Below are 6,000 nucleotides of genomic sequence, written 5' to 3' on the forward strand. Positions count from 1 at the left end.
AATCCTATTAATCTCGTATATGTAGATGTATCCATTAGTTGTCTAATACATTCCTGATCATATTTTTGAGCCTCCAAAATGACGATCGCCCCTCCTTTGTCTGCTGGTCTTATGCCAATATTTTCCTGTTTCTGTAGTTGTTTAATAGCCTGTATTTCACGTGCTGTGAGATTATTTCTATTCTTTAGTCCGTCTTTTATTTTTTTTACATCTGTCTCAACATTTCTCCTAAAGGCAGCAATCTCCTGCCCAATTTCTTTCCTGGGGTACATCTTGGTTTTTGGTTTGAAGTCATTAAGTTGATATATATCCTGTCCTATATATACTTTTTCCATTGGGTTTAAAAAAAAATATTTCTTTATACATAATTTTCTAATGAATTTTTCCATTCCGATGAACATATCAAACTTATTTAATTGGGCTGTTGGTAGGCTTGAGCGAACCCAAACTGTAAAGTTCGGGTTCGTACCGAACTTTAGGATTTTTGGACCCCAGACCCGAACCTTTCAGTAAAAGTTTGGGTTTGGGTTCGGTGTTTGGCAAGTTAATGGCGTTTTTTGAAAGGCTGCAGAGCAGCCAATCAACAAGCGTTTAACTCGTGTGCCCTTAGAAGCCATCACAGCCATGCCTACTAATGGCATGACTGTTATGGGCAAGGCAGCATGTGACCCAGCCTCTATATAAGCTGGAGTCATGTAGCGCTGCACGTCACTCTGCTCTTATTAGTGTAGGGATAGGATGCTGCTGCTGCGAGGGAGAGAATAGGAATAGGAAAGAATCTTTTATCAGAAGTGCTTGTTAACTCAGCAATCTACAGAGATTTTGTTTTGTGGGTGCAGTACACCATTTTTTTTACCCTGCCCTAAGCCCAGTGACACAGAAAAATAACTTTTATCTGTCTGTTAGTTAGGTGGGCGTCTGCAGCCATTTGCATTTGTGACAGTCAAGTTCAAGCTTAAAATACTGCAATTGTCTTCAGAGTTGAAAAAAATCACCTATTTTTTGCAAGACCCTACATCTGGGGCCTTTGCAGCATTTGTCACAGTGAAATACAAGCTTGAAATACTGCAATAATATTCTGCGTTTAAAAAACACCCATTTTTTGCAAGACCCTACATCTGGGGCCTTTGCAGCATTTGTCACAGTGAAATACAAGCTTGAAATACTGCAATAATATTCTGGGTTTAAAAAAACACCCATTTTTGGCAATACCCTACATCTGGGGCCTTTGCTGCATCTGTCACTGTGAAATACAAGCTTGAAATACTGCAATAATATTCTTTTTTTTTTTTTTAAAAACACCAATTTTTGGCAATACCCTACATCTGGGTCCTTTGGTTCATTTGTCACTGTGAAATATAAGCTTGAAATACTGCAATAATATAAAAAACCCACAAATTTTTGGCAATACCCTACATCTGGGGCCAGTGCTTCATTTGTCACAGTGAAATACAAGCTTGAAATACTGCAATAATATTCTGGGTTTAAAAAAACACAAATTTTTGGCAATACCCTACATCTGGGGCCTTTGGTTCATTTGTCACTGTGAAATACAAGCTTGAAATACTGCAATAATATTCTGGGTTTAAAAAAACACCCTTTTTTGACAATACCCTACATCTGGGGCCTTTGCTGCATTTATCATAGTGAAATACAAGCTTGAAATACTGCAATAATATTCTGGGTTTAAAAAAACACCCATTTTTGGCAAGAAAATTTTGCTGCCTTTCTGCATTTGTCACAGTGAAATATAAGCGTTAGATACTGCTGTTATATTCTGTTATTAAAAAAACACCAATTTTGTGGCCTTTTCTGCATTTGTCACAGTGAAATACAAGCTTGAAAAACTGCAATTATATTCTGGGTTTAAATAAATTACCAATTTTTTGCAAGACCCTACATCTGTGGCCTTTGCAGCATTAGTCAGTGTGCAATTTAAGCTAGAAATACAGGAATAATTTTCTTGGTTTTAAAAAACACCCTTTTGGGCAAAATACTCAATTTTACAGCCCTTGCTGCATCTGTCAGTGAGAAATTCAAGCGTTATAAACTGCTATCATATTCTGTTATTACAAAAAAAAACCATTTAGGGCAACATTTTGCGGCGTTTGCTGCATCTTTCATTGTTAAAAACAAGCTTGAAATACTTTAATAATTTTCTGGGTTTTAAAAAACACCCATTTTTGGCAATACCCTCAATCTGGGGCCTATGCCGCATTAGTCAGTGTGAAATTTAAGCTAGAAATACAGCAATAATTTTCTGGGTTTTAAAAAACACCCTTTTTGGGCAAAATACTCAATTTTACAGCCCTTGCAGCATCTCTCATTGTGAGATACACTTTTTAGATACTGCTGTGCTATTGTGTTATTAAAAAAAACACTCATTTTGGGCAAAATACTTAATTTGCGGCCTTGTCTGCATCTGTCAGTGTGAAATTCAAGCGTTATATACCGCTGTCCTATTCTGTTATTTAAAAAAAAAAAACATTTTGGGCAAAAAACTAAATTTAAATTTGCGGACTTGTCTGCGTCTGTCAGTGTGAGATACAATCTTGAAATACAGCAATAATATTCTGGATTTAAAAAAACACTAATTTTGGGCAAAATCTTAATTTGCAGCCTTTGCTGCATCTGTCAGTGTGAGATACATGCATTAGATACTGATGTTCTATTCTGTTATTTAAAAAATATATATATTTTGGCGAAAAACAAAATTTTGCAGCCTTTGCTGCATCTGTCATAGTGAGATACACCCTTTAGATACTGTTGTTCTATTCTGTTATTAAAAAATACACCTATTTTGGGCAAGATACTAAATTTGAGAAATATGAGGAGAGCGTCAAATAAGGGATGTGGCCCCGGTCGTGGTGCTGCTGGTGGAGCTCCTGTTGCAGGGAGAGGATGTGGTCGATCTGTGCCAGTTACACGCACAAGTAAAACACCTTCCTCAGGTGCAAGTATGCGACAGAACCTTCAGCGGTATTTGGTCGGGCCTAATGCGGCTCTACGAATGGTGAGGCCAGAACAAGTACAGGCAATAGTAGATTGGGTTGCTGACAGTGCCTCTAGTTTCTTTACATTGTCTCCCACCCAGTCTCCTGTTGAAAGATCAGAGTTGGCACCTGCAGGCGATGTCTATCAGTCTTTCACCTCACCCCCTTGCAAATCAGCCAAGCAGTCTGAGCCCCAAGTCATGCAGCAGTCTCTTCTCCTTTTTGATGAATCTGCTAGAAGGTTTTCCCAGGGCCATCCACCTAGCCCTGTCCCAGAAGTGGAAGAGATTGAGTGCACCAATGCCCAACCACTTATGTTTCAAGATAAGTACATGGGAGGACCACCGCAGCACATCTCGGATAATGACAAAACACAGGTGCCAACTGCTGTGGCTTTCGAAAGTGTGCAGGCTGACAAGGAGGGCGGGGGTGAAGACTGGGTAGAAGATGATGTGGAGGACAATGAGGTCCTCGACCCCACATGGAATCAAGGTCATGCGAGTGACCTGTCTAGTTCGGAGGAAGAGGCGGTGGTTGCACAGAGCCACCAGCACAGCAAAAGAGGGAGCAGGGTGCAAAAGCGAAGCGGCCGTCCCCTAGACAGTACTCCTGCTACTGCCCACCGCAGCAAGGGACCGAGTACACCAAAGCCAGCTCCAAGGAGTTCCCTGGCGTGGCAGTTCTTCAGACAATGTGCTGACGACAAGACAGAAGTGGTTTGCACGCTGTGCAATCAGAGCCTGAAGTGAGGCATAAACGTTCTCAACCTGAGCACAACCTGCATGACCAGACATCTAAGTGCAAAGCACGAGCTGCAGTGGAGTAAACACCTCAAAAACCAAGAAAGGCCTCTGGCTCCTCCTGCTTCCTCTTCTGCTGCAGTCTCGGCCTCTTCATTCACCTCTGGAGTGACAGTGCCACCTGCCACCCCGCAAACAGAGGATGTGCCAGCCACACCAACACCTGGGTCACCAAGCATCTCCACAATGTCCCACGGAAGCGTTCAGCTCTCCATCTCCCAAACACTGGAGCGAAAGAGTAAATATCCCCCTACCCACCAGCAATCTCTGGTTGTGAAAGCCTGAAAAAAAAGGGGGTTAGTCAGCACCTCCCAGTGCGCAGGTGCACGCTGCCATGGCAAAGACCTAGAGGAAAAAAAGGGACAATGCAGCAGCACTCTGCAAATCAGACAAAGTACAACAATGCTTACAAACATGATGGTGCTAATACTACGCTTATTTCTAAAAGCGAGATGCTTGGACAAAGCATTTTGTACAAAACCATCTAAGCCCGTCTGCCGAACGTCAAGGCGATCTCTGTTAGACGGGTCCTAACTGACCCGTCTAACAGAGATCGCCTTGACGTTCGGCAGACGGGCTTAGATGGTTTTGTACAAAATGCATTGTCCAAGCATCTCGCTTTTATAAATAAGCGTAGTATTAGCACCATCGTTTTTGTAAGCATTGTTGTACTTTGTCTGATTTGCAGAGTGCTGCTGCATGGTCCAGAAAGCCATCATTTCAAAATTACTGTCCTTTGAAATGCTGTAATTCCGGCTGGTGGAGAGGGAGAGTTTTAAAAGCCTTATGGCGGTGACTGTCCCACAATACGTTGTGCCCACCGCCACTATTTTTACAGGCGTGCCATCCCTTCCCTGCACAACCAAGTGGGGGAAAAAATCAGGTGTGCACTACACAACACGATCTGTGGCAAGATCCACCTAACTACGCATACGTGGACCAGTAAGCACGGTCAGGGACGTTATATCTCCATAACAGCACACTGGTTAAAAGCAGGGGGCTGGGGCGGATAGCAGTTTGGCGCATGTCCTTCCACTACCAAGGATTGCAGGGCGCTTCAGTTTGCCTCTTGTTGCTTCCTCCTCCTACGCTTCCTCATCCTCTACCGGCTCCTCATCCGGTCAGCATAACACCTTCACCATGCTGCTGGCGATGGTGGGAGAGGATGTGGCACAGGAGGAGGAAGAGGGATCTTTTCATAGGGTTTCTGGCCAGTCATTCACAAGTGGCTCTGAGGGTGGGTTCCTGCACCCACAAATGCCAGGTACACAATTGTCCAGCCAGGGCACAGTTCTAGAGGATGATGAGATGGAGGATGAGGAGGAGGAGGAACCCTGTTCACAGCAGGGTGGCACCCAAACCAGCTCATGGCCATCACTGATGCGTGGCTGGGGGTATAAAGAGGACAGAGACAATACACCTCCCACAGAGGACAGCTTTTCGTTTCCTCTGGGCAGCCTGGCACACATGACCGATTACATGCTGCAGTGTCTCCGCAACAACTGCCTAGTTGCCCACATTCTAACTTGTGCTGATTACTGGATGGCCACGCTGCTGGATCCCGGTTACAAGGACAACGTACCATCCTTAATTCCGTCACTGGAGCGTGACCGTATGATGCGCGAGTACAAGCGCACGCTTGTAGATGTGCTGCTGATGGCATTCCCACCTGACAGCGGGGGCACAGTGGAAGCACAAGGCGAAGGCAGAGGAGGAGGAAGAGTTCGCTACTGCAGCTGGGGCACCACCAGCACCTCAGAAGGCAGTGTTAGCATGGCTGAAATCTGGAAAAGCTTTGTCAGCTTGCCACAACAACCAGCACCACCAGCTGATATGGAACGTCTTAGCAGGAGGCAGCATTTCAGCAACATGGTGGAGCAGTATATGTGCACACGCCTACACGTACTGAATGACGGGTCTGCCCCCTTCAACTTCTGGGTTTCCAAATTGGGCACATGGCCTGAGCTTGCCCTTTATGCCTTGGGGGTGCACATAATGATTGGCAGCAGAGTGTGGACTGTGTTCTTGTGTTGTGGGGTCCTGGGGAGCCAGGGCATGACTATGCCATTGGTTCTGCGGGCCTCCACAAGACGGGATCACAGGGGGAAATCGGCCTGGGTACACATGAGTGGACGGGGATACGGTGCCATCAATAACAAGATGGTGCTTTGTCCACAGCACTTCAGTTATCCTAACCTAGTAGGATG

This window comes from Bufo bufo, chromosome 2 (genome assembly GCF_905171765.1).
Source record: "Bufo bufo chromosome 2, aBufBuf1.1, whole genome shotgun sequence".
Lineage (NCBI taxonomy): Eukaryota > Metazoa > Chordata > Amphibia > Anura > Bufonidae > Bufo > Bufo bufo.